A 20,478-nucleotide genomic window follows, 5' to 3' on the forward strand; every position below is an offset into this window, starting at 1 on the left:
ACAGGTCTATAACAAAAGTGATATTACAAGCTGCTTCTTCTCCTTACAATCTTACAATTCAGTAATATTACAACAATTTTAGAAAGTTTCCTTCCAACCTCCCCCACCCTTCAAAAAACTTTAATACATTTCTTAATACTTTCTTAGTATATGTGTACTATAAGACGTAGTTACCACAACAAATGTTTTCCAAGTGTTTGTAAAAGGCCACAAGCAGGTGCGGAGGAGGGGGGAGGGGAGGGTAGCTTATCGACTCCGAATTTTTGCGTACAATCCAAGATTGCTATTTATTAAGGTTACGTTCACATTCATTTGCGTAGTAATTAGACAGTACTTAAAGTTTTAAATGCCTCGTTTAACATTGCAATAAACCAACACTCGAAGACTGACTGTTGAATATCCCTGATGCTTCCAGCAAATCAAACAAGATAGACTTTGATCTAAGTGAAAACAAGATTTGTGCGGAAGTTCAAAACAAATTGAGGACATAGTTTTTGCAAAGTATTTTGATTCAAACGCCAAAATCGAAGGCTCAAAAGTTATCATTTCGTTATTTTTCTGTTAGTTCATGCTAAGGACTCCCGCCGAAGGAAATGCAGCGCCCAAAATTTTGCAGGCGCCATTTGTTTTTAATACAAGTTATATTTTTCTACATCGCTAATAAACTAAAAAATTTATTCGCTTGTCGTCTTGTTTTGTTATAATCTACTATTACTTAGTAAAAAATCATTAAGGGGATCATTTCTTGAACCATATAAAAAAAAAATTGAACAAGGCTCTCTTTTAAAAGTTCTCACCGAAAAATAATCCAATAGTATCTCGTGCAAAAAGAATTGAATAGAAATCGCCAATTTCTCTTCCGTTCTGGAAAAAATCGAAACAGCCTTGGGATTTACGTGTCTTTTAAAGAAATTCTGACTCGGCTTGTCTTTCTCTTCACCTTTCTTTTCTTTCTCTACACCTTTCTTTAGACTTCAATTATTTGCACAATATGATGTGTGGAAGTTCCTAACGAAAAAGCATCATGGCAAACTTTAGAATGTTCAATCAGAAATATTGAATTTATCTCCCAAATTGTGATCGATTTTTTTAAGCTTCCGGCTCGCCATGATGTCCTTTTCCGAATAGAGGATCTTTAGAGCCACCAGTTTTTAATGTAACACAGGATGCAAAAGCACCAGAATTTATCCCATAACTTGAGCTAGATTTCTATATTAAAAAAAATTCTCATTTTTTAACAAATTTCGAAGAAAAAAAAAACTATGTAATATTGGAGCTATAATTTTAATTTTAATTCCTTAGCCACAATTAAGAGCTAAGACATATTAAAATTAGGCTCCAACTTTCTTAAACTTCTCTGAGCTTTTGAGAAAAAAAACAATACAACCTATTCCATAGCTAAGACATTTCATAATTAGAGTCCAAATTTCTATTAGATTCGCGAATAAATTTTACAAAATAGCATCAAGAAGAATCTGGAGCGGACTCTTTCAATTTGATTTTAGCCTTCAAAAGCTCCAAGATTCTTAAATTAGTCTAATTCGTGAAACGATTTGAGAAGTAAAATAGTATACACTGTTGGGGCGAATTCTTTGAATTTGAGTTTAGACTCACGAGAGACTGAAAAGACATTTCACATCTAAGCTCCAAGATATTAACGATGAATTATTGCAATTGTTTCAAGAGATTTAATCGTTAAATGCTTTCAATTTCTGTTTATAAACTGAATTTCAAACTTTTACTCGTCATTGTTTTCTGTTTTCCTGTGTTTCACCAAGTGACTACCCAAAAGATCTTCCTTCCACTTCAACCGAATAAAGAATAAATAAACTACCTACGATATATTTTTAAAACCAAATGCCTGGTCCAAAGGGCAACAATTGATCCTTTCTTTCAAATGTAACTTAACAATTTTTACAGACTACCTAGAAAGTTCTTGATAGAGAAACAGTTTTATATAAACCAGCAAAATGACAGCCATCGCGGAAAAAGAATTAAAAGTGCTAGCTTTTCGAAGCGACGAAATATTTATTTTCCGTAAACTTTTATTTGAATATATCTAATTTGCATTCGTGGTTCGTGCTTTGATTTCGTTAAATTAAGGTATTTTCTATGCAAATTTTGATTCAGCTTAAATTTTAAAATAATCAAATATGTTTGTAAGACCCTTAGTGTCCAGATAAAACACGTCATTAACATATCCGAAAGCATTTAACAAGAAAAAATAAAAACTGTTCCGATTTGGTAAACAACCAAATTCTCTGATTTTGTTTGATTTCGCATTCCTGATTTTAACGTTCGAGTGAAAAAATAAGTTAATTATGTTTTAATCGGCAAAATTATAAAATGGTGATGAGGAAATAAGAAAGTAATTTTGCTGTTGGTTTAAGGCAATTATGATGTGTTATAACAAGGGATCTTCGCCAAAATACCCATTTTTGTTTATTGGTCAGTAGATTATCTCGTTTGCAAAAAGGATGAAGTGCACGCGACAATCTCGAAAGGTAATGTGGGTATCCAGTAATCAACGAATTTTTTAGTGAGCGAAACAATGAATGTAGAGAAGATAACTTGTCAACAGGGAGTAAATACCGTCAAGCTCGTGAATAAGAGAGGAACAAAACAATAGAACATAACGTTGTAAACATTTATTCTTCAGGTCACTTAGATCACGCTGTCGTTGAGTTTGCATCATTTTCGTCGTTTATTACGTTCGATTCGTTCTTGTTTTCGTTTCTCATCAAGTCTTAAATTAAAGATAAGATTGCGAACGAAATAAACTCATACATAAAAACTAATCACAATGCTATTCGGGATTGTCGAGTGCACTTACGCGCTTTTTCCGGCAATCTTTCAGCAGACAACTGTAGTCACGTTGACTTTCGTCCAACCTGTAAACTACTTTTCAACAACTTGCAAAACAATTCACCATATGAATTTCTATTGAAAAATTCTTTGAAATAAGAAAATCTATATTTCTTCGTTGTGAAAAGGAGTCAATTTAAACTGGTTTATATAGCGGGAAATTTCGACTCGATCAGTTTCTTGAAGTAGCTCGTGACCAGACATTTGAGATTTTAACATTAGTTGCTTCCAAATGGAAACCGAGTTCAGTTGATGGCACAAAGTAACGGATATAATCTAAGATGGCACTTACCTAAAAACAAATTATTTCTTTTTGGAGTAAAAGTTGCTATACTTCCACTTTAATTCAGTTAATGCCAAGAATGAATTTCAGTCTATTTGAATCAATGATGTTTCCGCGGGCCAAATCTTTCTCTTGTTATCATTCAGTTGTCAGTCAGAACTAGTACGATATCGATCGTCCAGGTGAGAGTGCTCCTGAAGAAATAGTGACTGGCCTGAGCAGAAGTTATCAGAGGCAACTGAATTGTTGATTGTAAGTCGAACGGTACCAATGTCACTCGTAAAAGTGATTATAACATAACCAAAGTAAAGCGCGCACTCTGATTGGTCAATTTAGCGTCCCCCATTTGCCCATGGGTGTACGCTGCTGACGTGAGCAAATGCAAAGACTATTTTTCCGCGCGCGCTTGTTTTTTTCTGGTCACGTAAGATTTGTTAAATAAAAGGGAACTCTAGCTACAGTGTGTTAATGTTATGTTATAAAACAAATGGTAAACACCACAGCGTACACTATTGAGTTATGGATGCACTTGGGAGGTTTGCTAAGCACTCAAGAAGCTAGAGTCGCTCTCGGCTATCGCCTCGAGCGACTCTTACGTTTCTTTCGTGCTTAGCAACCTCCCGCGTGCATCCATAACTCAATAGTGTACGCTGTGGTGTTTACCATTTGTTAATTTGTCTGTTTTGCAGTAAAATGGCTGTCAGACTCGATCAGTGGCGTTCGTCTGTTGGTTGGTCAGGTTGATTAGTCAATAAGATTTGTTTGTTCTATCCGGTCCGTTGGTGACCATGTTGGTTTCCTTTAAGTCGTCTTTTAAGGTGCTGATAGTTGTGTCATCGAGGAGTCTTCTCTAAGTTAGTAAACTAGCTGTTTAACGTCAGCCTATGAGAATAGTGTAAGTCAATGGTGTTCAGCAATATGATTTTTGATGTAAAGAAAATATAAAAAAATCAATCAAACTCATAAAAAAATCAATTTTGAATTCCATTTGTTCTTTGTCCGCTCCGAAGTATTTTATTAGAGTGCCACCTAAATATCACCTTTGTGCAACATCAACTGGGTTATAACTGTGATACTAACTGTTAAATATACCAAAATACGAGCGATCGGACCTTCGGAATTTTTACTCTAAGTGTTGGCATTTCGTGGCCGTTATTATATCAGTTTCCAATTGTTTCTGTCTTTAAATCGATACAACGAGATTATTTGAGATAAGTTACACCAAATTTTAGCAGGTGGTTGGAATGAATCAAACGATCGCTCAGGGTCTGCATAACAATCCGTAACACGATAAAGTATTCTAAAAATCAAGTGCCGGCTGATTGAAGACTTTTCACTTACCATGTAATCAGTTTTATCCATTCTAAGACAAAGAACAAAGGTCAACAAAGACTTCGTACAATAATAAGAAATGTGAAGGGCCACCATTTTTGATAGTATTACTATATAATTTTAAAGCTCTTATCTTTGCGGTATCGATTACAACTTCAGTGATTCCATTTGCGGTGTCTTCTCTGACCAGAATCTTTGTACCTCTATCCTTCTGATAACATTTCTCTTCCTGAAAGTAGAAAATATAAATATGATCATGATCAAGGAATGGTTATTTTCCCTGAGCCGGACGAAAAGTAAAAACTAAAATTCTGTGCAATTGTTTTGCTCATTGAGACAATTATAGAAAAGGGGAAAGTATAAAAACTTTTCGAAATTTTATTTACAATGGAGCAAAGGCCACTGAGTAGAAGAGTCATCGGACATGCAGGTGGCTGCGTTCAATTAGAAAACTAAGCGCCCAAACATTTATCAAGCAGAACATTCTTACCAGAGCGTTTCACAAAAATAGATTTTTAAATCATACGTTTTGCTTTTCTAGCTGCCAAAAACCCAATTCAGTCTAATTTCGAGATGAAGAGCGGCTCAGACCGAGCAATCGATTCGTGCTTTGTCGTTGATTTGAGATAATACGACTCGTTTTTGACTCCTAAGGAACTTAAAGCGATATTTCCAAAGGCAATGCTCACCTGCCGTTGAAATAACATAGCAGTGCTTTCGTTTCTCTTCTTTACAGGTTCGCTGTCTTCCTTCCAGAGAGTGAAACGCTAATTTTTTGCGCAACGGACGACACGTCTTCATTTTCCGACGGAGAGCGTGGTTTTCTGAAAATTCGACAACTTCTGATGAATATGGATTAACTGTGACTGCAACCAATAATCGGTTGCTGCGTCACAAACTTGGCGCGGAGTTCCGGGTGCACGCTAAGGTAGCTAATCAAGAATCAGGCTTAATGAAAGGTATTGTGAGCGACGGATTAGCACGTGTCAGAAGAAAACAATTCACAGCTACTGAATTTTAGGAACTACTGGGTGACCAGGAAATTATTCTGACATTTTTAAAAGAGCTAATTTGAAAGACTGATATTATTAAAAGCGGCAGATCTCTGTACAATGGATAAAAACATATTTCAAGTCTTATTTTGAAACTGAATGAATAAAAGAAATGATTTCTCGTTATCCTCTTATGAAAAATGCTTTTGAAAAATAACGCAAAGATGATGATAGCGCACTGCAATTTATTGGACGAATATGTTTAAAATCTCACCGATCTATCATTTCAGCTCATAACATAACAAGTTTTAATTCTCCTTCTTAAAAATGGCAATTAAAACACAGCAAATACCAACAGTATAGATATTGTTATAATCATACACGAAAATTGAAAGACAGAAGGGGGGAACTTTGCAAAATACGCTGAAGCATTTCAGGGTCTATTCTTCAAGACTAGGAAGGAGAGAGACTGGGAACGAGTTTAAGCGATAGTCACCGCCCAAAGAACGTTATTAGCCCCTTAGGCCCGCTTACCAGACACTACTATATGGGAAGTGAGCCGTCTTCCGTGAGAGGCTTTCGATTGGGTTCTTAAAACATACAAGTTTAACTCATCTCATCTAATTTCCTATAGACACGCTGTCTAGTTTAATGGAGAACTGCTGCAGTTGATAAGCTTCTCGCACACTGTCCAGAGCTGTCCAAAAGAAGTTTTACAATATAATATTTCACCAAGCACGATTCTGATAAGAGGATTTGTGAAAATATCACGAGATTGAATATCTTGCCAATTTTTATGCTGCGCTAGTGATATTTTCGGCAATTTAGGGGAGGGGGGCTAAGCCCACCCCCAATTTTTTTGGGAGGCTTCAGACCCCTTGCTCCGCTCTCTATGGATAGATCAATGAAATCTCAAAATTTTACAGTTTCGTGTGCAATAAACATGATCTCAAAGTGAGTAGATACGATCAAATAAATCAAACAGGACTGGAAAAATAGTTATTGACATAGATAAACGTCGTTAGGCAATGATCCTTGTAAATGAGTTGTAATCAGAGCAATTGCAGAAACAATTTCAAGCTTCTTTCTCCAATTGCGGCTTACTTGCTAGGAACATTGCGTAAGTTGATTTTCATCCCATGCCAATCAAATTTATTTCATTAAAAATTATGATAAATAGACATGTCATTAGAGGGAAAAAAGTTATTTTTGCATCGTAAATTTGCATTTCCAGGCAGCCTGACAGTTAAGAAGAAAAAGAGAAAAAGAAGAATAAACTCCAATTGCGTGTTAAACCACAGGTGGCCCAAGCGTACTGTGTGTGACTTTGGGGTGTAAATTTCATTAACGGCAGTAACTAACACATCAACATCGAATTTAAAAAAAGGACAAATTAAAAAAAAAATGAGAGAAAATTTAGAAGGATAATAAAAGCGAGGAATAAAACATGCGTAGTCTCCTTAACTTTTTTCTGTAGCCGCTTTGTTGCCAACGGTCGTTTTAACGCTGTTTTAACGACTTGCTTTGTAACGCGTGTGGTATCACCAGTCAACTGTAAAATAGGAAAAAATTATAAAAAAAATTAAGAAAAAATTGAAAAGAAAAAATAAAAGCGAGGAATGTATCGTATGAAGTCTCCTTTCCTTTTTTCCCGTAGCTGCTTTGTCGTTTACGGTCCATTTAACGCTGTTTTGGTGACTTTCTTTGTAACGTGTGTGGTGATACCTGTCAACAGTGTATAAAAAATACCGGTCAAGGTAAAACGAAGACTGCGGACTGCGGACTGCAGACTGCGGACTGCGGACTGCAGACTGCCGACCAGGGGTAAAATGCAGACTGAGTGTAAAAGGCAGACTGAAGACTGAGAGTAAAACGCAGGCAGGGTGCAAAATGCAGAATGAGGACTGCAGACTCGGGGTAAAATGCAGAATGAAATCTTAGAGACGGCACTGAGGGAAAATGAGAGAAACGACAAACAGAAAACAATGTGGAAGTCTAGAACAGAGGGTCTGCGTTACCTGTGTTACCTGCGTTACCCGCGTTACCCTTGCCCAGCGGAACGGGTTACGAGATTGACAAGGGACACGTATGAGTGCATTCTGCCAACTCAGCATATTGGATGTTCGGCGTATACCAACATGGAAGACGACGATTTGCAGGTATCATAAATCCTCTATTAAGCCCCCCGGGGGGCTTATTTTTTCAATCACTTTTGAGGGGGGGGGCTTAATAGAGATGGAGGGCTTAAAAGAGAGGGGGGGCTTATTTAATTTAGCGAAACGCATCACCTGTAGCAAAATACCGTGGTATGAGACAGAGTAGACTTACGCGTTGTACAATTAAAGTCACTGTGAAAAGTATATAATTCACTTGTGGGAGCCTAAAAGTAACAAAAACAAAATTCTTATTCTTCAAGAATGTGCTTTCGGTCTCATGTTCTTCTCGTGTTCTTCTCATGTTCTTTTGTGCGCGACAAAAGATCATTTTGCATCTGCTGATCCTCGCTGATCGTAGTGAGATATTCCCAAGCTGTAAATTAAAATGGCAAGAGTTCAGGGAGTATCCTTTGTCCAGCTCTACTGTTGCGAGTTTGAATCTGTTGCTCGTGGTCATCACATTTAGAAAAAATTCTGGAAGCCAGTAGTCGGGGAAAAACTCACGTGCAACCATGATACAAGAGAAGAAGTAAAGCTGTATGATGAATTTTCAGTTGGCATTTACCGCCTGTCTGCCAGCAGCTCTCAAGATAAAGAACTAGTTGGACATTTGCCCGTAGAATTATTATTTCTGCTGTGTAAATTTTTATCTCGTAAAGGTTGCAGCTTAGAAGTTTCACCGACAGGAGCAGGGTTTCTCAAGGACGGACTTATGGTTCCCGGGCGGTACACTAGTTTGTCTAACGATAAGAAAATGGTGGCAATTCTACACAGAGAACTAGAGCGAAAAGTTGAGAAAGTTAAGCATATGAAGTTGGAGGTCCTGCGGCCGAGGACCAAAGACAATATGAACTTACAGCCTAAATAAATCATAACTGATCAGTGTACGTTAAACGTTAATTTTTTTTGTGAAGAATAAGGATTGGGGGAGGGGGAGGGGGGGCTTAATGAGAGGGAGGGCTTATTAACTTTCCTCATCTGAAAAGGGGGGGCTTATTTGAGAGGGGAGCTTATTAGAGAGGGGGGCTTAGTGGAGAGGGGGGCTTATTAGAGACGGGGGCTTATTAGAGAGGGGGAGCTTATTTGAGAGGGGGGGTTTAATAGAGGATTTACAGTATTTGAATTGAATTTTCACATGCCTTCGTTCTATTGATTTATTATGTACAGTGTACTTCCTGGAGTGTACATTAGTCGCTTTTTTTGTTCAATGAAGGTCATCCAGATTTCATGCAGAACATCTTTCTTTTTGGTTACAATGGATATATGAAGTTCATATATTTTGAACTGCGGTATTAAATACGTATGATGCACGATCTTTCGCTGTAGATAGCGCTATTTATGCGATAGCGAAAATCAGACCTGAAAAAAATCGGGCCTGTACGGGATTCGAATCCTGTACAGGCCTGATTTTTTTCAGGTCTGATTTTCGCTATTGCATAAATAGCGCTATCTACTGCGAAGGATCGTGCATCATACGTATCTTTTTCTTTTATATCGCCATTATTCCTGCTGTACAGTATTTTGGGACAGCAGCGTTTATTTAAGCGTAAACACCGTCGTGTACCAATCCACGGTCACATGTATGGAAAACTTCACGTCTAGAGTTGAAGCGTTGGCTGTCGGACGGAAAAAAGGTTCAAGATTGCGATTAAGTTTTCGGGTCGTTGACGACGTTCCAAAGAAGAAAGGAATAGATTCGTGAAAGCAGATGTCAAGTAAGTGATCGTATACATCTATTTGCGGGACTTCTTTGCCCTTAAACGATTCAGGAACTACAGTTTATGGTCGGTCTGCATTTTACCCCGAGTCTGCAGTCCTCATTGTGCATTTTGCACCCAGCCTGCGTTTTACTCTCAGTCTGCAGTCTGCCATTTACACTCAGTCTGCATTTTACCCCTGGACCGCAGTCTGCAGTCCGCAGTCCGCAATTTGCGCTTTACACTGACCGATAAAAAAACTCAAGGCTGGAAAGTGGGGGATTAAAAGGACCTTTCTTCAAGATCGTTTGAGTGGTCGGGTTGAGATCAACAGACGCAGAGGCCCACCTCCAATTTTAACAAAGCGGGAGAAAACAAGTTCGTAGATTGGCTGATTGTAATGGTAAACCGGGGTTTCGGTGTGTCTAAAGAGTCTTTACTTAACACGGTCAAAACATTCCTTGACAAAGACGGGAGAACAACCCCTTCTCAAGACAACAAACCTGGGAACAATTGGTTTCGCTCTTTTGTTAACCCTTTGCATACTACGTGAACACATATGTCCAGAGAATACCGTTACTACTTTTGATACTTGTTTCTTGCCGAATTTAAGACACAACATTATGTAAGTGTGTAAATTGTACCGGCTCGTTGATGTGACACCTATTGCAACCTAAAACGCCCACAATGATTCCTGATTTTCATTGCAGTGAACCGTTCGTATGGCAACAAATCCCAAAGTGCAGCATTTTGCTCCAAGAGCAACACCAAAAACATGTCGTTCTTTTTAGATAAAAACTTGCTAAAAAAATCAAAAGTTTGCGTTCAAATCATACCTCAGGGCCAGATCTTGGAGTTTGGCAAGAAAATTCCTTCTCACTTTATCTGCCACCCCTTGGTTCTCCATTTGATGAAAGCCAGTGTTGCGAACACAACCGTTGCCTTCTTCATGCCCGAAAAGAGCTCTGGGTAATTCCGCCATAACTCGAAAAGGCAACTGCTATCATTTCCATTTCAAAGAATTATTAGAATCGTGTCGGGCCATCCAGTCCTACCAGCAAAATATCGCATCGATTTAAATTTTTACCGGTCAAAACTTGGCCACATAGCCTTAGTAGGTCCTGGAAGCCATCCACAGATGGGCCCGAGAGACAACTTCACTCGTGAACTCGCCAAGCTGGCAGTAAAGCATCGTTGGCGGTCCACTCTACATGAAACCATCTCTCACCTCTGTTTTCCTTCAGGGGCTTGCCTATACCCACATTCCAGCTTAATGATGCCGTCTTGAGGGCTTCTGTACAGGGAAAATGGCCTGAAAAACACTTATAAACGGCCAGAAAAGCGAGAAACCGAATCGATTTGAACGCATCCAAGCACGAACTGTTGATCTAGGTCATGTGACCCCAAGGTCTGAGCCCATGGTGTCTCAAAACCGCAAATATTGTAATGGATGATCCATATAAGGAACAACGAAGTGAGGTTAAGTTTGTATCGCCAAATTACAACTGAATAGATATGGTCTATTTCGTATTCAAAGGGTTAAGCGAAACCCTCGAGTAAAATTACGAAAGTCGCGATCTCTTGTAAAGAAAAGGGCTAAGATCTCGAGAGAAGATTTGGGCACCTGGTCTAATGGCTTCAAAAATTTTTTGGTTGAAAAAAATCTCGCAGATAAGCCGTCGCAAATCTGGAACTGTAATGAGACCGGTTTCGATATGCAAGGCCGAGCTGGGAACGTCATTGGCCCATCTGAAAGAAAAGAAGCGCCGTTTTGCGTCCTTCCGGGAAGCTGAGAGCATGTTACTGCGTTACCTTATTTTAACGTACGCGGCCAGTGGATGCCCCCATACTTTCTTTTTCCTGGAAAGCGCATTCCTGTTACTTAAAATCCGCTAGAAGGAGGCGCCGAAGGAAGTGTCTTTTATATGACAGAGTCTGGTTATATGGACACGTGAACATTTTATGTGTGGTTTGCGAATCACTTCATACCAAATTTGCCACCAGCAAGGTCTGTTGTCTTACACGTTAACGGTCATGACTCGCATCTTAATCTGGAGTTATTCCAACTAGCAGAAAAGAATGCAATATATCTCTATTCTCTTTTACAAAATGCGACGCATCTCGTTCAGCCGGCTGATGTTGGTCTATTCGACCCATTGAAAAAGAGTTGGTACAAAGAAGTACGACTGTTTGTTCAAAGAAACCCAAACACGGACATCAATAAGAAAAAATTTTGCTCAGTGTTCAAAGCAACATGGGAAGAAGTTATGAGCCCCTCAGTTCTTGTTAGCGCCTTTTGTAAATCGGTTATTTACCCTTTGGACAGGAAGCAGGTTTCAAAAGAAAAACTGCTTTGCTCTGAGCAATCTTCTTCTGAGACAGGTTCTCCCCAACTAGTACCCTCAAGTAACAGCTCATCAGGCTAAGATCTCCCTTCCAGGACCAAATACAGACGTAGGATGGCAGAAGGCTATGATCTTGAAGGAAGTCCAACCTTTTCTGTTTGGCAGAAGCTGTATCGCGCAACAGAGGAGCCAGTCACACCGAGCGAAGCCAAGCCGCAAGGTACAACAGCAGCGTGTTCGACAACTGCAACACCTTCAACAAGTACTGACTCTACAGCAAGTTCTCCTTTAAATACCACGGCATCTTTGACAAGCGCCTTCAACAAGTAAGAAACGTAGAGCAGGTACAGAGCCAGCTTCGTGCCAGTCTCACTCCACTGAGAAGTTGCTCCGAGAGATTTTAACCTTTCCCACTCTTGAGGCAAGCGGTCCTCCAAAATGTGAAAATATCAAAAGAAGTATTCCAGATTTTGTGAGTGGCCCTGAGTCAATGCAAATTTTACTTGATGAGAAACCAAAAAAACCAAGACAACTTGCAGAAAATCAAAAGAACTTACGAGAAAGGGAAAATAGGAAGGAAGAGAGACGCGAGAAACAAGAGGAAGAGAAATCAAACAAAGAGAAAAGAAAAAAGGAAAGAGCTGACAGGAAGAAGAAAGATCAAGAAAACTCTGGGAGTAAAAGAGCAAGGAAGTCAGATTCTCAGATTCAAGCAAGTCGAGGAAAAAATGGCGACAGAATTTTGTGGAGAATGAAGAAAATCTCTGTAGCATCTGCCTCCAGGAGTATCTTCCCACTGATGGCGAAAGTAACCCTTGGGTCCTTTGCGATGGTTGTAACTTTTGGATGCATATAAACTGTCTCCCTCTCGGAGTCGATATTTTGAGTATTATAGTAATGAATAATTTTTCTGCCATGTATGTTCTTGTTAAGCTAATAGTGAAGTTTCAGAGCATGATCGATACATGTATGCTACCAATAGTATTGGGAAATTAGCACCAGTGTTGCAGTAAATAGCTTGAACCTGGGGGTAACATGTGAAAGTGCCGTGCGATCGTCCGGGTGAGTGGCAGCACCAGTGTGTAATATAGCACATGGCATAGCACCATGTGTAATATACGTTCGGAGTGCAGCCAGTGAAACGTTATTAATCTTTTAAAACGTTTTCAGATTGACAGCTGTAGAAGAGCTTTACAGGCCGTTCACTACGATTGTGAATGAGAGTTTGAAATTGAGAGCTAAGTTGGAACACTGCATGGTTGCCGACCTTCTCATGGTGTTCATTACAATTGGGAATGAAACGTTTAAACTGAGGGCTAAGTTGGAACACTGCGGCATGACTGTCCACCTTCTGATAGTTGATGGCTTAGTCACCGTTGTATTAAAATGTTTTAAAAGCGTTTTGGAGGTCTAGACATATTTATTTTTTCCGTGTTTAAATTTTATTTTGAAATGTCAACGCATTGACTATTTTATATGACTTCTCGAGAAACAAGTTACTATAACAATTTAAGTAATCGTAATTAATTTTGTTTTGGTTTCCAGATCTGTCATTGTGATGAGAAATATAATCGTTAGCAACGCCGTGATAAAGGGCTACCACGAATTTCAGATACGACCTCCACAGTGTGTACTTCTACCAGTAACAAAAGAGTATGGAATTAAACATGACCCCAACGCATGCTTGATATGGGTTCCCGAACTTAACAAAATTCCTACCAATTTATGGAACGAGACAACAGACGAAAAACGTGGCGAGAGAGTTCGTACCATTGCTGGTATACCAATTGGACGGGTACCACGAGGGCTATCTTCTTGTTTCTGGGATCTTTTGAGCATGGCAGACGTGGAATGCAGTGAATGGTATGTAAATCTTCAAAACAACTTTTTCATATGTAAATTTGAATAATTTCTGGTTTTCCATAATGTATAGTAAGAAATATTTATGATATTTCAGTGAACAAACTGAACATCCCTGCGAGAGCTTCCCCCCCCCCCCCCCCCATGGCCACCGCAGCATCTTCCAGGTGGAGGAGCTGTCATCCCATGCGCGTATCACATTCGAGTCAAAGATGGCAGTGAACAATGCATTCTGGACAAAGTAGGAGCACCAGCGGAGCTTATGGAGGAGAAATGCGTTCTGGAAATAAACTTTGCATAAATTGTTTAACATTGAGGAAAAATGACGCACAGGACCTTGTCCCAAATTTTTAGTACAACTAACGGTCTTAAATATAGTTTTTTTAACCGTATCGTTGGTGAATGGAACAGCTTACCTGATCACATTAGAGAATCAGATAGTATTGAAACTTTTAAAAAGAATATTTTAAGTTTTATTAAGGATAAGGATAATTAGGGCATCTATTTTTATACTTCTATATAGTTTTGCTATACTTTAATTAGAGGGGACATCTCTTGTATGGTGCTTCAGCGCTTTTGGTTGACCCCTTCTCCACAATTTTTCCCATTATGGTTTTTATTAACCTTAATTGTAATTTATGTTATTTGTTGCGTATTTTAGTGGAGTGAATCTGTAATAAATAAATGTCTCTAACGTGATGTAGTTTGAAATGAGAAATAATAAAAGAAAATTAATTTCCCGTGCCTCTTCCCAGAGAATATCGCGCGTGCTTTGTCAAGGTTATACCCTACCATAGTTAATCGCCTGCTAGTCGTCTTGGGCGCGCCGGCTACTCAGATCCAAATAGTAAAAAAAATAAATACTTTGTTTTGCATCCAACAGCAACTTTTCCATTTGCGACGCCTACTTCCCCTTGGGTAAATATATTCCGAAATAAATAAAGTTTTCCTTAAAGACGCCAAGTGTCCACAAATGTTTTTGACTGAATAAACTTGAAAGTTTCGTCAAGAATTTCGCCACACCATCGCTTGAATCTGGTTGCAGACGTCGCTTGAACGTTCGAGCGTTTAGCAAACGAAACAGACTCAGATTGCGAGGCAGCGGTTATCGACGAAAAGCAATCTTCATCTATAAGACATCATACTCTCTCTGTATACACGTGCAAAATGGCGGAAAAGCGGCAGCGTGGGTTGTTTTTGCAGTATTACCCAAAAATGTATATGGGGTTTAATAAAAGTTCTATAATCAGTGGCACAATCATCTCTCAAAATGCGCCAAAATGCACTTCTCCTAGCTTTTCCCTCCTCCTTTATCCTCCCTTTCTCTTCCTACTCCAAAATTTAGGGAGAACCCTGCCTAAGTAACCATTTTGCTCTAATCCCATAAAGTACGGCCGCTAAGCCACATCGAGATAGCCTTGGAACACTGGAAGCCCGAGGGGATTGAATGAAATTTCTGCTTTCTATTGATGGCCGGAAACTGGGCAACTTACTAGTTTTGCAAAAAATGGCATAATTTCCTTAGTGCTTGAGGTAGGCAGCCGATCTCCGTACATTTTAAAGGTGAGTAAATGAACTGTCTCTTGTACAAAAATGAGAAAGTTTCTGTGCATAAACAAGAAGTTAGGGCGATAACAAACTAAAGTGGCCGGAAACTAGGCAAAATATTGTACACGCACGACTCCCAAGACGATGTTATTGGGCAAACTTTCCAAACTTCCTGGCGATCCCCTAGAGAGTCTTTTATTTGGTTAGATATTTTACGGAATTTATCGGCCTTAGAGTGGCGACGGTTGGTGTTCGGAACCGGTTGAAGTTTCCGTCAAAACGACCGTTGGCAAAAAAGCAGCTACGGAAAAAAGGTAAGGAGACTTCGCATGTTTTATTCCTCACTTTTATCATCCTTCTAAATTTTTTATTTTTATTTTTTTTGATTTGTCTTTTTTTTAACGGCCCACACGTACCCTTGAAATTCGATCTTGATATGTTAGTTATTGCCGTTAATGAACTTTACACCCCAAAAGTCACACACAGTACGCTTGGGCCGCCTGGGGTTAAATTTAATTTCAGCACGAACTATCGCGGTGTTGATGTGTACGTTCTTGTCCAGGAGGGCTAAATAAGAGGTATATAGGGAAGGAGAGTCGCTGAATACTATCGGCCTTGACATTTGACGATGAAAGTTTGAAGTTTAACCGCCTCCCGGTTATGTATGTACTTCTTAATTCATTTCATATTTTTTCATACATGATACGACTTAATTTTATTCTTAAGTAGGTAATATTCTTTGTAAATAATTTTATCCATTTTATTTGTTTCCCCACATTAGTATGGGATATCTCCCAAACTAGAAGGTTCTTTGACACCTTAATAAAGTTTCTATCTATCTATCTCAATGGATAGAGCGCTAGACTGTTGTGCGGGAGGTCGAGGGTTCGAGCCCCGGCTGGACCAACACTCAAGGTCTTAAAATAATCGAGAATATGCTACCTTTCTATGACATCAAGAAATGGTTAGATATTCTAGTCTTCTCGGATAGGGACGAATAAATAGAGGTCCCGTCTCCTGCAGGGTTAATTAGGGGCAGGAGACGTTAATTACCCACGCACGAGATTACTGTGTGATGGATGTCCTCCCACGGGCTGGGATGGGTGGGTTTACTGGGCCCGCAGTAGTTGGTGCAAGCTGTTGCGGTGTCCCTGCCAGTCGCCGAAGCTAATAAAATAAAATAAAATAAATAAATAAATAAGGAAATTAGCCGGGCCCCATTTTCCTGGTTTCTTTAACGAAGATTGATAATTATAGCCAGAAAACAGTGTATTTCAGAGGTGCCGGGAGACTTGCCCGCCGATCAGAATTTTTAGCAGGAGCATATAAATCAATCCAAACACAGAAATGATAATCCCTTTCTGAAAATGACTCAATTATAGAAAAAGCGCTCTTTGGCTGGCGCCGACTGAATTAAGCTCCTCGAAGGCCAACTCAGGGGAGACTTCAAGCAGATGAACTTCGTGGAAGATCAACTTGTAACCCTTGGTGTGCGAATTAACGAGGTAGCTTATTAACAAATCTACAGCGGTTTGGCGTGGTCTGTGCTCTCATCGACAACGATATTCGTCAACACACACTGTTGTAAAATGTTGTGACAGTCTCGAAGTGCAGCCGAGTGAGTACGCAACAACGGCAAATTAGCCAATCAGATTATGACATTATTGCAAATTGTGTTGAAATATCTCATTTGCTTTTTTTTTTTTAAGACGTCACTGAAAAATCATGATGTCCATGGGACACTAGTGTCTAAAATTGCAACAATAGTCTAGAATCGGACACCAGTGTTTAAAATCAAACGCTAGTGGAACAATAGTATATAAATCGGTCACTAATGTCTGAAATCAGACACAAGTGTCCCTGATTGCAAACCATTTTCAAAACATTGGACATTAGTGTTCAAAGTTAGACACTGGTGTCTAAAATCAAGACACTATTGTCTAACTCTGGTGTCTAAAATGAGACACAGGTATCTAAATTGTTGACTGGTGTCTAAATTGGAGACTAGTGTCTAAAATTGGACTCTAGTGTTTAAAATCAAACACCAGTGTCCAAAATTGAACTTTGGTGTTTAAAATCTTATAGTAGTGTCCAAAATTAGACACTAACATAAAGTCAGACACTTATATCTGTACATTAATACTTAGCCAAACTTTTTCCTTGTGTAAAAAAGGACATCTGACTGGTGGACAATATAATATACAGCAACTGTGGATAACATATTTTGAAAGAATTTCCATTATTAAATCAAATTTCAGTCAATTAGTAATCAATCACAGTTCCCCTTCCATCAAAGGATCCATTGTTCATGTTCATGGAGATAAGAGTTTGATAACTTTTAAAACAAACATCAAACAAAGAAGGAAAAACTAAAAATGGAAAAATGTAAGTAAAACATTTTGTATAAAGGGTCGAAAGAGAACACCAGCCAAAGAATGTTCAAAAAGGAAACAGCTGGGTGACTCTACAACTGATCTTAAAAAAAAAAATGGTTGTGGAGTCAGTAGAGAACTTTTAGTTATAACTATCTGTGGGAATGTATAAATTTAGGCTTACCTCCATACCCCAAAAAGCCTCCTGAAACAAACTTTGAATTAAAAAAAAATTAAATTAGCTGATTGTAATTCACAATTATACCTGATACAGCTGAGGGCTATTGTAGTGTAGTACAAATGAGAGTGTTGATGAATGTAAAAAAATTCAATACCTTTCTGTTAATCAATAAAATTTCAGAGGAAGATTGGAGAGAAGAGTTTGGCTCTGAATACAAGACGGAAACAATCAGTGGTCAGGATAATTTTTAACTGACAAAGCATCAATCCTTTCTGTCAGCTTTAAGCACTAAGACTAAACCTGTAGTACTACAATACTAAGCCACTCTACATACATACAGACATACATAACCTTTATTCAAACACCAATTTGAATGTAGCAACAAAAACTAATGTATGTGTTAAATATAATAAAATACAATGAAAATAGAAATTCTAATAAGAATATTAAATTTACATGCCTAACAAATAATTCATTAATAAGATATTAAATACGATAGAATATTATGTAATTTACAATAGATGTAAAAAATACATGCTTGTGATATTAAGCGTTAAAATTGACAAAAGTAAGAATTTTCCTCTTTAATTCAAATAAATCCTTGCAAGCTCTTAGGCCGTCAGATAGAGGAATTCCATAGTTTAGCAGCTAAGGAATAAAAAGATTGTAAATTATACACTGTTGTTTTTTACTTTGAAAGTCACAGGATGTCACCAGTTTTAAACTGGTGTCCTTTGAGATCAGTTTAGGAAGCCTTAACTTAACCATCCTTGACTCTCTGCAATCTGTCATTCAAATAGTCTCTCAATAAGGTGCAACTTTCAACCTTGTTCTTGAGTTGTTCTCACTTGAAATAATGTTCTCACTTGACCTAATTGTCCCAAAACCAAAACTTTAAGACCCAAAAAGGTTTCCTGAGTGACATTAACTTGTTGTATACACTCAGCATTTTCACTGGGTATGAAGGAAGGTGTGTGGTACAAGTGTGACCAAATTTGGCCAGTCTTTTGGACTACCTTTAGTCTGATTTTAACTCTACAATTTATGTGAGATCTGGCTTTGACTTAACAGAAAAAAGCTAATGGAGTTGCTTGCCTCAACTAGCTAATCTACTAGCTGCAGGCAATGGATGTTGCTTTCTGTAATATTTGCCATAATTAATAAAGTTGAAGTTGTTGAATTGTATCATTTCAAACCATCCATTGTATTTTGTGTAGAGTCAATAGTTCTCTTAATGTTACATTCTACTGAAAAATTAAACCAAAGTAGCCAGGCAAGTCCATAAATTATGACAAGGAAACAATGGATTCTAAACCCTTTAGAAAGCCCTGTTACATAATTGACCTTGGGTTATACTTTAAAAACTCCTTTCATTCTCTAGATCTTAATTTTTAACTCTCCTAATTGAAAAATATTGACTTTTGGTTGACTACTCCGGACAATTAAGTTCTCAATCGTGACAAAAACCTCTGGTCAACTTAATCTTAAATTTGCTAAATTCTCTCTAAAATCAATATGTAAGCTCTCTCTTCTGTTCTATATACATTTCCTATGGTAGGTGATGGAGAATTTGTCTAACAATCATTTGCAATCATTTCTTCAATTTTTATAACCTTAATGTTTGATTCAAGGGTTAATAATATTGGGAGAAATTAGATTCTTATCACTCTTAGGGTATTGAGGGTTAAATCTTTCATGCTTGACAGTGCAGTGAGGATTCACTTACTTGTCCTACTCATCACTAACAGTCAGTGATCAGTAGCTGAACCACTAAATTCCCCATTCATGAGCACTACAGTATCAGCAATGAAGATCATCGGGGGTGGAAGCGGAATAATTGGATCTCACTCATTCATTATTCCTTTAATTTTTTTCGAGGTTATTCATTATTCATTTTTAAATTTTTCTCGTTATTCATTATTCCTTATTTGAGTTTTTTAGGCAGTTTCTAATTCGCTTTATTGTGAAATAGATGATTTCACTTCAATTAAAATATGATTTAAAATCATCAGCGTCATGTTCAATCTAATTACCGTATTTATTTACTTAACTCCAGCCTGAGGTTTATTTAGATATCAACCTTATAGGCGTGGCATTTATTTTTACATACTGTACACTGAACAAAAATGTACACTAAACATCTACGCTATAGGAACTTTAAGCAGTGACGACGGAAAGCTCTTACGATGGCGTTCGACACATACCTTTTTCCATAGTCCTTTTTACTTTGCGCAAATTATTAGTAGATATCTAAGCATCATAATGTTTGATATTCTTATTTTCGATCATCGGATTGAGTCTTTCGTCTCTATAACGCAACCTAAAAAACACTGGAATTTTAATTGATAACGTATTTAAGATCAAAACAACACAGTTATTCAACAATATAATAGCGCGAATTCTTGGTAGATTTGATGGTAAATACCCGAGAACCACATTTTACTGAGTCTTTCCGATGTGGAAATATTGTCACTCAACTTTCTCAAAATTGCATTAAGCTTTTAAAAATAACACAACGAAAGAAATAACTTTGAGATCCTAGAATACTTATACCAATGAATACGTATGTAGCGTTAAGCAAAGTGTTAACTTAATTTAGGCTTATACGTGTTGCAGTGCGTCCAGATCTCGTATTACAAGCTACACTTCTGGGATGGTCATCCCTGGATGCGGAAGCAACTTTGTTTTCTCTAGTTTCCTCGTCGGACTCGATGTCACTGTTGTTTCCACCTTTAAGAATCCTTCAATTCTATCAACTTCTTCTTGCGAAAGTTGATAGCATTTTGAATCATTTTCGTTAGAGGTGATAGCGACACAAACACGGTCCACAATGGAATAGGGCGAATT

At 38.1% G+C, this 20,478-nt stretch overlaps 1 protein-coding gene and 2 pseudogenes across 2 annotated transcripts in view; all 3 read left to right on the forward strand.

Moving 5' to 3' along the window:
- The window catches only part of LOC111328861 (uncharacterized), a 71,894-nt gene that overhangs the window by 9,545 nt on the left and 41,871 nt on the right, over window positions 1-20,478 (forward strand). The gene's annotated exons all lie outside the window — the stretch shown is intronic.
- LOC111328887 (uncharacterized) lies at window positions 7,395-11,751 on the forward strand (annotated as a pseudogene).
- On the forward strand, window positions 11,785-12,666 carry LOC148733224 (uncharacterized; annotated as a pseudogene).

Source organism: Stylophora pistillata, chromosome 4, assembly GCF_964205215.1.
Source record: "Stylophora pistillata chromosome 4, jaStyPist1.2, whole genome shotgun sequence".
Taxonomy (NCBI): Eukaryota; Metazoa; Cnidaria; class Anthozoa; order Scleractinia; family Pocilloporidae; genus Stylophora; species Stylophora pistillata.